The sequence below is a fragment of the Lepeophtheirus salmonis genome, chromosome 1 (genome assembly GCF_016086655.4).
Source record: "Lepeophtheirus salmonis chromosome 1, UVic_Lsal_1.4, whole genome shotgun sequence".
Taxonomy (NCBI): Eukaryota; Metazoa; Arthropoda; class Copepoda; order Siphonostomatoida; family Caligidae; genus Lepeophtheirus; species Lepeophtheirus salmonis.
In genome coordinates this window covers 36149683-36164121 of record NC_052131.2, presented here as the reverse complement: position 1 = coordinate 36164121, position 14439 = coordinate 36149683, and the positions used below count along the sequence as shown (strand labels likewise).

The following is a 14439-nucleotide window of genomic DNA, read 5'->3' as shown; positions in this document are numbered from 1 at the left end:
ACAACTATCATTGACATTATCATCCATATTACCTCCCGTTGGTGATACTACATTATGGAATTATTATCCACAATACAATTTTTAAGAACCATTTTTAGGTTATTAATTGTGGTTCGATTAAATATTGCATCGAATAATTTAACATTCATTTTTCCCATATTATTTGTGGGAAAAGTTAAAGAATTCAATTCCAAATATTAAAATTTTTCGAAAAATATTTCAAAATTTAAATTTTTTAGAAGAACTTGTAAAAATCACAACTTTACACAAAAAAATTTAATTAATTGAAATAAATATCAAAATTTAATTTCAAATATGAAATTTTTTGCAAAAAAATTTCAATATTAATTTTTTTAGAACAACTCTCAAAAATCCACAACTTTACACAAAAAAGTAAATTAATTTAAATAAATATAAAAAAAATTTCAAATATTAATTTTTTTTGGAAAAGTAATTCCAAAATCTACAACCTCACAGAAAAAATTAATTATTTTTGGAAAATAATTTAAGAAATTAAATTCTTTAGTAATTAGTAAAAGTTCCCTAATTTGGGAAGACCATAGCCCTCCAGGCCACCCCCTGCAAAAGCAAAGTTTCAAAAAGTAGTTGAATGGATTTCCCTCCAAAATAAGCAAACTAAGTATGTTTACTCTCACTTGAGATTATTCCTATCGTTCTCAACGGCTCCTGAATGTACATGTTAGCCCGAAATGTATGTATATTATGGCACTCATTCATGGTGTGTTTGTTGTATAATTCTTGATAATATTACGTATTTAGTTGCTTCGTTTCATAGCAAATATTATTTTGCATTAAAAGTTCCAGACAAGGATGTTTATTAAATGAATAATTACTATATATTATTTATATATATAAATTGAACTGCGTTTTGAATACTGATAGCAAAAGAGCAGGTTGAGATCATCTGGCTATCATTGTAGGAAGTATTTTACCTCCTTTTATCACTTGTTCGCCTTGACTATTTTTTTTTTCTTTTGCTTTTATTTCTTCTTTTTTACTATCGTTCCCGCGCACATTTATTTTTCATTTCTTCATCTTCCTATCCACTTAGTAAGTATTGAGACGCCTTAGGTGCAGATCATAAATTGCGAGCATCCTTGCTGTAAGTATATATTTAAACTTGTTTTTTTACTCACATTATCATCCAATATGATTTCTATTTGGACATTGGGAACTTGAGTGTTTCAAAGGTGCAAGTGATTGAGCTAGGTCAAAAGTGGTTCAAGGAGAAGTTAGTGTATGGCTCCGTTAAGCTTAACCTGTCTGGTTACTGGGATTGCTGTAATCACAGGTAATTGAGGGGAATTTCTGACTTATTGACTCCTTTTTCCAATTTGAATTTGAGTTGCGTCTCCAGCTGCCTGCCACGCATTTTTGTAACTCTCTACAAATTCGTACTTCTCAACTTATTGTGAAATTTGTCTGCATGGTGTTTGCTTCCACTCTGCCTGCCAGTGTTTCTTCCTTAGTTATAATTTATTATTTAATTGCACAAGGTCTCCATAGGGGAGAAGTGGGCTGTATTAATTATATGTGGGGATGGGATTTTTGTAGATAAAACGCAGTTTGGTGATAAGAAAAGGAAACAACATTGGTACGTGTACTCTTTTTGTTCCTTCCATGTATTAAATCAAATATATATGTTGATAAATTAATAATAATATCCTCCCTGTACTTAAGCTATTTTAAACGTAGAGGCTGTCCTCCACAGCAGTAGCTCATATTCTCCCACAAAATCATTCAACGGGTTGGCAAGGCCGTAATTAAAACTATATTCAGTAATACCATGAGTCTTGTTCCTGCACTCTCCAAATATCCCATCCCTGAGTGTATTGTTTTTGTATAGCTCTTCATGATGTTTGTGATTATATTATAGGTAAATCTACAAAAATATGGCTGAAGGAAACATGGTAGCTGTAGATCCTACAGCTGAAGGAGATATGGATGCTTATTGGGAATACAAAACACTTTGTGTACTCAGAATATATAAGTGTACAGACTGCCTCCTGTCTCATTCCTTGATTAAGAAGAAAACCGCTCCTCCAATGCCAAAAGTAATGGAGTTTGTAATGCCAAAAAATAAGGATAAAAAAATGTATGGAAGCGTTTTTCAATGCCCATATACTCGATGTCGCCAAATGGTATACAAAGAGAAAATCCTTGTGCCTACAATCAAATTGAGTTCATTGTAATAGAAAAAGATTCCAGGAGCATGAGTCGATTAATCTATATTTTTGTGGCACTGTGTCTGCTATCTTCGACGGCACTGAAGAGGTATTGCAGCAGCACAATTGGAGATGGAAAGAGAAAGAAGATCAGTTATTAAATATTAACGAATAAATATTTGGATACACATATATGAGTTCATCTTAAAATATCAACGTGTCAAAACATGTCGGGCGTGATAGCCTTGGTAGTGTTCATTTCGTTGGTTAAAAAGTATGATAAGTGAATTAGACATTCCCTTCACCATGATGCATTCGTTTTAATTCTGGAACTGTACGAATTTGAGATGAGTTTCCTTTCGAATGTCATGAGAAACTACATAGTTCACATGGTAATTAACTGGATATCATGGTCTCCGAAAGGTATTCAACTCAAAAACTAGAAAGTTGTCATTAGTTTTAAGGGTTCGTGATCACTACATTGTTTCTCAATTGTAGCTTAAAAATTTTTGTTCAAACTGAAAGTCAGTTCAAAGCAGAATAAGATCTACTCTTGAATGGATTTTTAACAAATTAGAATTTATTGAAAAATGGATTGGACCGATTCAAGTCCTCAATCATATAGATAATTATGTTGTGGGTTACTACTCATTATCGTGGCGGAGATGATGTATGTTTGATAGGATGCATTCGAATACATAAGTAATGAGGAAATAGCTATTAAGTGAACCAAGAAACGTCTTAAAGATGAACGTGGAAACATATGTAGGATAGCTGTCTTTAATCCATTTTCTAGAAGTTGTTGGGACTCCGGGACCAACAGATCAAAAACGAGATGGTCGATGTTTGTTACCTGATGAATTGTTAACAATTCTATTGTCTTCTCTAATAAAGAAAATTTATCATATCCACCAATACGGTTCCTTATTCTCCATTTGCAAATTTCTTACTCTGGCATTGGGATGTACGAAATTAAATGAGTTTGTGATACTAGATGGTTTTCTCGACATTAGTTAATGTGACTCTTAGAGCCGTTTTAGTTTTGAAAAAATATTAATTTTTTTGTTGTGAATCGGTTTACATACGTATGTAATTAACTTGGATTTTATCATAATTTCTATAAATCCTCTGCCGATATTCATTCGATAAAAAATATGATGGACATTAAGAGAAAGCTGTAGAGAACGCAGTTAAAACTCATAATGAAAAAACAGGGAGAATTCAATTTTTTGGATGTAACATTAGATGAGTATACAAAGGAGGTAGATGAGTTGATTCAGGTGGAAGAAGAGCTCATCTTAATTTAAGCTCAATTATACGTTTATTTGGAGCAAGGTGATGGATCATAAAGGTGTGTCGCTAACGACTTTTATAACAGAAGAATGGAATCCCCATTTAATGACGTCACATATGTGTGGATAACACTAGCCCGTACTTGTATTTTGTTCTAAGATTCCAAGGAATCTTACTCAATATGTAAGATTTGCTATTTGCAAACAGGGTCTGGCACTATATAAAGGGGAAATTACATTTTATTTTCATAGTATCTCCTTGCAGGTATTAAAAAAAAATAGGTGAACATCTATCTAATTATGAATTAGTTGCCTTGTAATTGTAACTTTGAAAAACTACATCTAATCATTTGTGAATATTTTTCAATTTTCTTTTTGATATACATAATTATCTTAATATTAGGTATAGTTTTATAATAAAAAAATATCATGATAGCGAAGACATCAATTATAAATTAAAAGAACTAGATATTATTTTTTAACATGAAACGCTCATGTGAAAAAATAAACTTACAACTAGATCTTAATTTGTTATTTATGTTCATATAGAGTGTATCTTGCTAACAAAACTGAAGATGATGCATTGAATAAGCCTCTGTTTCCTTACGATTTTTATTTTTCTCTCAAGAAAGAGATATATATTATAGTACAATTTTGAATAATACTCTGGAAATCAAATTTTCTAAAGGTTTCCCACTTTACGATTGCTAGCAATAGTTTGTAATACAGACCAATAATAGTTCTAATACTAATATAAGGAAGGATTTTGACTTTTCTAGTCGTCTGACTACCATCACAGTAACAAAAGAGCATGTCCAAAATAAAACCGAATTAATTAATAAGATAGAATAATAACTGAGAACTCATAAATAGGGAATGTCAATTTTGAAGAATATCATTGACACTTTATTATTTTGTTACATTTTAACTATTGTTTTCCGAAAACAACAAATAATTATCTAGTATGGAAAACATTTAATAATGTATTTATTTGTATTGAGATCCAAGATCTTAGCGAGATTAATATTTAAATATGGTGACAAGGAATTTGGCTGTTAAGAGAATAATTTCGACTCAATAAGTTTGGGAATCTAAATTAAATTACATTAAGATATTTTAACATAAGTTAAGAGGTATGTTTATATGTTTTGTAAAACACATAATCAATTAACAGCTCGGAATAAATATTTATATGTAATTGCAGAAAATGTTTAACAGACCAAAATATGGAAAAACGAAAAGCCTATTATCTAAACCAGTCTATAATCATGTTCCACTTGTTTTCCAATGATTAGTGACTCAGTAGTAATTAATTAATCAGGCGTGAACTTGAAGTGTGCCTCTTATATGAGCAGTATGTCACGAAATCAAACTTATAAATGGAATTGATATAGATCTGATAGAGATGAATGATTTCTGTCTTATATACAGGTTGGACAAGGTAAATCTGGAATTAATTTATGGGCTAACTTGAAACTTGTACAGGCTACGTTATAAAATTTTTAATACTAGCGACAAGCTAAATGTGTTAGCTATCGAATTTAATAACAAGATTATGAGGGTATCTCGTTTAAGTATGGAAGAAGTCAGGAGAATTTCTATCATCGAAACTCTGCTGAGGAGATAATTTCCTTCTTCAAATATCGAAAATCAACAGTTTATGACGTAATTAAGGCCTTTTGATGAGGAGAGAAAGACTGAGAGAGCAGCTCATTCAACAAGATCTGATAAAATGCGGACTAAAAGGTTCATAGCTGGTTTGAAATGATCAATTTATAGTTTTCGGGACATGCCAATTCCTAAGCTGGCCAGGGACCATTACGTGAGCAAAGGGACCATAAAAAAACCATCATGATTGACCTGGGTTACTTGTCGATGGTAAAAACAGAATCAGGCAGACGGAATCAGAAAAAATAAAATTCTTATTAACCAAATTAATTGCATAGGTGGTTACGTGCGGTTTTTTTTCGGACAAGAAAATCTTCACCATTGATGACAACTATAACCGTAGAAACAATAGATGGATCTGTTTGGACCCCAATGAGGTCCAACCAGCCCTGAAAACAAAGAATCAGGCTTTGGTTATGGTTCTTTGGTCATCAGTTTGGGAGGCCAATTTACAAGGACATTCTTAAGGACGTGCTCATCCCAGGGATGAATGAGGTCACTGATGGGAAACCATATACATGCCAGCAAGACCATAAGGTCAAGATTGTTATTAGGGCAAAATGTGCTGGATTTTTGGCCTCCATTCTATTCGCCAGCCAACAGGCTGGACCTCAATCCATGGGATTTTTACATGTGGGCAAGGTGGAGAGGATCGCCTACAAGAATAATCATGCCTCCATTACAGCTTTGAAGGCCTCCATCGTCAATACAATGAGGTATCTGGATCTGCACGAGGTAGCAAGGCATTCGGGTGCCGTATCGACATCATGATCTTGAACGAAGGCTTGTATTACGAATAATCATTCTACATTTAATGTTGCTTTTAAATGAATAAAAATAATATTTCACTCTCTTATACAAGTCTCATAATTAGCCGTTAAATTCCTTCCGGATTTACCTTGTCCACTCAGGACACTGAACGACTCTTGCTGATGGAATAGTTTTCTTAGAGTAGGAGACAAAGCAGAGTTGAATTTCCATAATTTCAAAGAAGGAGCTGTGAGTGGAGGATGAGAACTCTCTCTGCTCCTGTCTGGGTATCTCGGCCGATTATACTAAATTATATCGAACTCCTTTGTTCTTATAAGTAGAAATATACGATGATTCCGTGGAAGATATATGAAGGAATTTATGTATAGGGACAATTATTAAAGAGATCAGAAGTCACTAGTGACAAGTCACCATCTTTCCAATAAAGGAGATGAGATCAACAGAGAAAAAAATTATTCTTGGGATCTCACCTTGAAAGCCAAGATCCCTTGACCAGACCATGACATTGAAGAGAGTTATATCATCCACCACCTTGATAAATTCTCAATTCATGTTGCTATATTAATATTATTGTTTTCATTTATGAGTCAATACAATACAACATTTGTGACGTCACTCAGCTCAGCCAATGAGAATGCAGAAGTTAAGCGACACACCTTTATTTCCAACCACATTGATTTGGAGAGACAATCGGAAGATTTGATGGATCCTTCAAAGTTATGAGCCAAAGTCACCCAAATATCAAAGCCCAATTGCCAAACCAAATTGAAGACGGGAGTAAATACTTGAGAGTTCTTGAAATGGATGGAGACGTGGGATAACTATGTTAAGTTAACACATCTGAAAGAAAAAAACGAAAGAAGGACAAATTGCTATTTCATGGGCATGTTGCTTACCTGGATTCCTCCATAAGAACGGTACATCGTCGAAATTCCGTCCGACACTTTTAAAACCTTAGATGATGTTTTTGAAGTCGTGAGTAAATATCTGAAAGCAAAAAAATTAAAGATTTGAGAAGCAAATTGATGCGACGTAAGCAAGCAAATTTTGAAGCAATCGACGAATTCTATTGTGAGTTTAAAATGTTAAAAGAGAAGGCCCAAATCTATTAGATGAAATCAGAGGCCACTCTGATCACATGCAGAGTCAAGGATGAAGATGTTTGAGAAAAGCTTGAAGAAAAACTCTGCAGCTCAATTTGAAAGACACAATTACCTTGTGTAAGACAGTTTTCTATTGCTCGCCTACGAGTGTCTAAAGACTTAGACTTACCATCGAGCGAACCTAGGAACTCATCAGCTACCTCCAAAATTGTCAGTGTGAACGGCTCGAGATTGGAAGTTGGAGAAGGTGCTGTGTTGATATTTAGACTTGGAAATCGTCAGCACAAGGATATTGTTTATTTTGTCAATGATTTGACAAAGATGAGATGTTTATCCCTAAGTATGCATGGGAATGTAATTTTTGTATCCATATTTCCCTCGACCTCTGAAATAAGAATAGATAAATCGGTCGTTAGTCAATGCCAATGTCAAATGAACCCTAGATTCCAAAATATCCAAGGAAGTTAAAAGAAATTTCTTCTATGACTTGAAAGATGAGCTTTCAAATGTAAGAATTTAGAACAATGAAGTTTCCCCAAAGAGAATAAAACTATTGGGAGGAGCAAAGCAGTTTGTATTTCATGGATCGAGGCAAATCCCTTTTTGCTACAAAGAGGAAGTCAAGAGGTGAAGATGGCGAAGAAGGACGTGATAGAGAAAATTGAGGATGAATTGACATAGTGCTGTCATCCGATCGTCGTTGTACTAAAAACTAATAGAAAGATAGTTTCAACAATAGCCTTAACTAAATTGAACTCTCAAGGAAGAAAATTAGTTCACTCCATGTAATTGCCAAAAGAGACAGTCTCTGAAATTAGCCCAAAATCTAAATATTTTACCAAATTTGATGAAGTTAATGGATACTGGATGATGGCTCTTCATGAAGAGAGACAAAAGGTCACTACTTTCATAACACCATATTGAAGATACCTAAACAAATATGGTGTTTATATGGGTTTCATATCCACTGGTGATGCATACAATCGTAGGTGCGACTAAGCCTTAGAAGAAATTCGTAGCACTCATAAAGTTGTTAATGATGAAAATTTTGAGGAGGACGTGGAGAGTGTTCGGAAGATTTTGTTAAGAAGTCGAGAATACCGTATTACCTTATTCAAAGAAAAGTTCCAATTTGCATATGAAGATATCAATTTTGTCGGTTACAAGATTTATAAGGATGGTATTGCATGTGACGTAAAGGAGTTAAAAGGGATACATGAATTCCCTATTCCTGCTAATAAAATAGAGTTGAGATCATTTATTGTTTAGCGAATTAGCTCGCAAGTTTCTCATAGAAATTTATGAAAGTAGCAGAACCTCTAAGGGGTCTGATAAAGTCAAAAAATGAATTTGTTTTGGAAAATGTACATACCAAAGCCACGAATGAAGTGAAGGACTTGTTGATGAATACATCTGTTCTTGCAATTTTTGATCCTCGAAGTGGATACCTCAGGGACTAAAGGACTTAGATTCGTTTTGCTACAAAAACCCGTAGAGAGATAGAAATTCGTTGAATACGGTTCGAGATTTGTGAAGACACAGAGTCAAGATATGCAATGGTAGAGCTGGAGTCTCTTGCTACCAAATGGTAAATAAAGGAGTGTCACATTTACCTTGGTAGATTACCGCAGTTTGAAGTCATCACCGATCAACATTCACCCCCTACGATATTTGAAAAAACTCCAAAGATAAGGATGGATCTCCAACATTTTCAATGTGTTCACTCATCTATAAAAAGTTTGAATCATAATCATTCATGTCAAACTTTCATAATCGTTAATCTCAATTTGCTTGGCAAATAAATATTAAAGACAAGATGTCCCTTGAAAAAGTACTCAAGGAAAACCAGTAACATCTTGGGGCAGGGTTCCTTTTCTTTTTTAGCGTATACTGTGTATACTTTCCACTTTAAAACTGACATTTTTTTTGTTTAAAATCTTCCTAAGGTCTGGTATGCTAGTCTGAAATAATATCATTTGAGCAATATTTACCTATTAAAAGGAATCTTTTAGTTTAGATATAACAAATTTGTCGTACAGTTAAATATTTTGCAGAAGTGTTCGCAGGTTTATAAATATATATATCAGATATGGATCAGTCGATTATTCTGTCTTTTAATTGAACTCATTAGTTTTTAAAGCAGTATACGATTATTCCGTAGAAGATTCGAAGGAATTTATGTATTTTCGAGCATATAAGCAATGATTCACGAGGTCAGAAGTCACTATAGCTTACCTGGATGGGAAGGGGCATCTGCACAATGAGTGATCTTCCATGAAAGAGTATAAGCTTTACCGAATGAGGCACACAGAGACTAGATCCCTTGAACAGAACATGAAGAGAGGATCAGAAGGCGAGTTGCTAGGATATCCAAACGAAAAAATACGAACTCCGAGGGAAAATGTAAAGATAGAGAACCAAGTAAATTCAATCCAGGCGGAGGGGGTACTTTTTTAAGGCATTTGATAATTGAAATTAATTATATTCAATATTGCACTAAGGTAAGCGGCAAACTATATTTTTATTCAAAGGAAGATGCTATCACAACAATTTTTAATAGATGTTGAATAAAAAAGAAGAAAGAACAACCTTTTTCCTTTGCTAATCACAAAACAGTAATTTATTACCAAACATACCCAGCCTTACCTATAGGAGCAGCTCTTCACCAAATTATTAACGGTAAACCTGTTCCGGTAGGATTCTATTCTAAGCAAATATAGTGGGGCTCAAAGGAAGTATTCCACTTATGAACATGAATTACTTGTGGCATATTTGAGTGCCATTGAGTGTCAAGTGGTCACAATTTTCACAGACCATCGTCCGTTGACTGAAGATTTTTGAAGCTCTAAGGAAGCGATATCGGATCGACAACAAAGTTATCTGAGTATAATTACTGAACATGTGCAAGACATTCAATACATCAGGTGAAATGATAATGGGGTAGCAGATTGTTTTACTCGTGTAGTATCAAGTGTATGTAGGTGGTGTTAAAATGAGTCCAAGAATTTGAAAAGAAGTTCGATAGCCAGATTAAATATCTCGGTGATTCTTGTCATTTTAAGGAGATTAAGCTCGATAAAGGTGTTAAATTGATATGCAAGACATCGATGCAATCGAAGCATGCTTATGTTCCTACGTATTTAAGGAGAGAAGTGTTCAATTCATTTTACTCTATATCTCATCCTGGTTCGAAGGTTTCTGTTAGAGTTATCAAATAGAGATGAATTCTCCTGAATTGATCAACAAATAACAGAATGGGTCACCCTATGTGAGTGTTGCTATTCTGGTCAATGGTCACACCGAAGTTGAATTGAAATCATTTGACTCCGGGAAGAGGTTTCAACAGGCCACATCGACATCGTAGAACCTCTACCTCCGTGCGTACCTAGTTTCTGGACAGTCATAATTGGAGCTGTTTCTTGAGTTGTATCGATAGAGCAAAAAGATGGATGGAGGCAGTTCCGTTGTTTATCATTGAAACCTGTGCATACGTTTGTGGGACCCTGAATTTCGCGATTTAGAATTCTTTTGTACGTATTTACGGACAGAAGAGCCTAGTTCGAATCTGAGTTGTTCAGAAGATTATCCATATTGTTTGGGTTTCACAGGATTCGTACTTCGGCATATCACCCTCCAAGTAATGGTATTGTGAAGAGGCAACATTGAACACTATGGCCTGTAATTATGGTACGACAAGAGTTTTGAACAGATGCGTTTTTTCTGTTTTTGCTTGGAATTCGATTAACACCAAGTTAAAATAATATATCTACCTTCACTGTGGTGACTTTTACGGATATGAGGGCTCCTAATATCTAGTAAAAGCTTCTTCAGAAAAGTCTGATCTTATCTTACGATCTTTTAACCGAATTGACAGGAAGGTTTCGTTTGATGGATTTTCAAGTAATGTCTGAGGGCTCTTGTATGCATCAAAGAAATCATTCATTCCTTCGGGGTTTCAAGAAGCTGAAAATGTATGGATTAGAGTGGATCGAGCCAAGATACCTTCAGAGGCACCCTATATCGGGCCTACTGAAGCTATATCTACGATATGTTGTGGAGTTTAAAAATGGGAATTGAAAGGCTGAGGCAAGTAAAGGTAACGGAGAGAGAATTAGTGGAAGAAAGTATTCAGAATAAAATTATCGAAAAAGAAGCGATTGTACAGAGAAAATATCCCAAAAAAAGCATCAGGTTTCTGTAGGAGGATAATGATGATGATTATTAGTGATAAGTGTGCTATTGACATCCTTAGTTATGACCTTATTCTTGTAACTATTTTGTCTGCTCCGCAACATAAAGGGGGAGCTATGTGGTGCGTCATTTGACATCCATTAAGAGGTAGCAAGGCATTGTAATATGTTTGATGTTTAGGTAGGAGGAAAAAAGAGCCATATGTCAGTTAATCAAAGGAAGTTGAATACTAAGGATGTGTAGTTATCAAGGTGAGGCAGCAAGGAAATTCTAAGTTTGTATTTTTTTCATTATCAAGAGAAGAACGAAAGTTTAATGACGTCACTGTTGAGGTACATAGCATTCTGTCCTATATAATTGTAATGTAATCATTATAAAATCCAGACTTAATTGATTGTAAGGCAACACAAACTAAGTAAATAAATATAATTACAATTCATTTATAGTACAAATTGGTAATCTTAGGACCATGCCAAAAAGTATAAAAGCAAAAATATTTAACTTATATTGATATTAATATTCATAAAAGTAAATCCTTTCCAATACTTATTTCGATTATTATGAAACTTGACGATATCCTTGCTTGATACTTTATAGAATCATGAAATCAATTTTAAAACTAATTGTTTAAGCTTATAGGCATATGCTTTATGTATATTATCTAATTTGCCATTTTTATTACATATTATAAGAGTGCTGAATAAAAGAATAACAATAAGTAAAAATTACAAGGTACAAATTTTTTTTTACATACATACATGAATAATAAAAATTAATTTGTCAATTGACCAATCTGTCTAAGTTTTCTCAGATTAACACTTGCGTTCTTCAGTTTTAGCTTTTTCTTCAGGTTATTTACTTCAATTCTTGTCCTTGTTTTCACAAAGCGTCTTCATATTTACAATAAAAAGCTATGAAATTACTTACATCCTCGGTCTTTTCTCGGACAGACTGAGATCCAAAGACGCGGGAGCATCAAATTTTTCGGAGGAAATGCAAAATACTAGTTATCCCGTGGATTGGGACAGCAGTCCATGGCACAAACATGCCTTGAACCTCGAAATGATGCCATTTTTGAGAACCAGATCCAAATTAGTGCACTTTACTTCAATAAAATTATCTGAACTGGCGCACCAGTGACGGCACTATGTAAGCTGAGTCAGCTAACGCCAACCAGACTGCCATAGAAGAACCTTGTTGCCTCTACTTTATAGATAGTCACCTTGTGTAGCTATTTATGTACTAATAGTTATTGAACACACAGCATCATTTGTGATATCATCGTCTGAAATGCAGTCATTTCGGTGTATTTAATGATTTGAAGAATTTTATTGAATTAAGTACACGTACATGTACGTTACATGCAATAAACAGGAACAACATTTATACCAAGAAGAACAACACTTCTCATATACATATAATGATTAAATAAGCTTATATAATGTTATTACATGTGGTACATAAAACAAACATATTGGTCGATCTCGCGTTCAAATGCAATTTATGGAAAACAAATGTTTGGTTAATGGACCTTTCAATTTATTCAAATAATAAACTACAAAAGGCTAAAACTATTTCTTAGTATTTATTTTGTGGCGTTTAAAGCAGGAATATAATTATAATTAAATATGAGACACATATCTGTCAAAAAGCTAAAAAACAAATGGGAAAATTTGCATGTTATAAAGTCAATTCATTTTTCCAAGGAAAAATTACGCCAATGCTTGAAAAGTAAATAAACAAGATTTTTATTTCCAGCAAGTTAAATTGAGCGGGAGCATCCCTTACAAATTCAATCTCCAGAAGATATACACGATTTTACACAAGGAGAATCCAGAACGACTCTCAAATTAATATCATATGGCGCAGTTAATAAACCAGAACCAATATTAAGTAACATAATGGAACAACTTAAAAGAAGGAAGTTTGACTTTATAAAATCAAAAGTTAAGGCATACAAAGGTCATGTCACACGGAGCATTATTCAACTGAAGCGTTCAAACAGAATGGAATTAGTAGAAATTTCTCATGGAAGGGCCGTAGAAGATTACATGTCTTAGAGGATATTTCAGAATTAGTGGAGTTCAAGTTTGAAACAATGGAGCAACAAGAGGATGTCGTGATGTTCGTGGAAGAGAGAGATTGCATGGATGATGAAATTATGAAGGAATTTATGAAAAAAATGGAGGAACTAGCTGGCAAGGAGGATCAGAATCTGCCTTCAAAGGATTATTCATAGAGAAAGAAATATATAGAGGACACAACATATTTTTCATGGTAATTTTGCATTGGGTAAAAGAGAGTTCAGCTGCTACATAAATAAAATGGACTGGGATGTTCTTGATTTGACGAACAAATTTGGACTATTCAACGTTACCCTACTCATTTTTTTATATAAACTGTGTAATTGGAATTGATTAAAGGATTGGTCAAAAAAATATCTCCAAAAAACAAAAGAACAACTCGATATTGGGTTACTTAAAAGTGGGTTCACAGAACTGCTTACGCAGCGTACCTATTATTATTATCTTTCAGTCCATCTTTACTGCAAATAGCTCTTTCTATTTTTTGAGAACCTTTAGACAAAACGTTTTTCGTAAGATTTCTTCTCCTTCAAAAAAAGAAAAAAAAAATATGAAAAACGTATGTAAATTAAAAAAAAGAGAAGGTGTCATAAATTCGAACTATAGCATCATAAGGCAATTTAATACGTCATATTCATCCAATAAAAATAGAAGAGAAATAATAACATGTCTGATTTGTTCATTCGATTGAAACTTAATTATGATTCCTTACCAGTATTTAAAGGAATTTATTCGTTGCTCTTTGTTACATCCATCCAAGGAGCACTATATACGTATATAAAGAGTCCGTACATTTTCAGGAAATACATGGGCTGGCATGGCCAACCCTCTATAGTATTTCTACGTCCCTACAAAAACTCTTTGATTTCATCAGATTATGGCTATGGGTTCTGATTTAATTAGTTATTCGACAAAGTGACTTCATACTTGGGAATCTATTTCAAGTATTCATGAAAAACGTTTTTGTTTCTTAAGAGATATCCTTCAGTTCGTCTACTTGCCTCAATTTTCTGTTTCTTCGGAAAGAGTTCCTAAATGAGGGTCGACTGGCTTTCTTCAACTACATTTAGATGACAATGTTAAAAAATCATCGAATATGAATATTGAATAAATGAAATGAAAAAAAAAATATATAAATATATGT

The 14439-nt window shown here is 33.7% G+C and overlaps 2 long non-coding RNA genes across 2 annotated transcripts; both read left to right on the top strand.

Moving 5' to 3' along the window:
* Positions 1–1070: 1070 nt before the first annotated feature.
* On the top strand, positions 1071–3101 carry LOC121126377 (uncharacterized). Its single transcript, XR_011782257.1, has 3 exons — positions 1071–1312; positions 1898–2609; positions 2685–3101. It is a non-coding gene; the product is annotated as an uncharacterized lncRNA (long non-coding RNA).
* A 6253-nt stretch (positions 3102–9354) lies between these two features.
* Positions 9355–11936, top strand: LOC139906623 (uncharacterized). Its single transcript, XR_011782259.1, has 2 exons — positions 9355–9521; positions 9581–11936. It is a non-coding gene; the product is annotated as an uncharacterized lncRNA (long non-coding RNA).
* The last annotated feature ends 2503 nt before the right edge of the window (positions 11937–14439 follow it).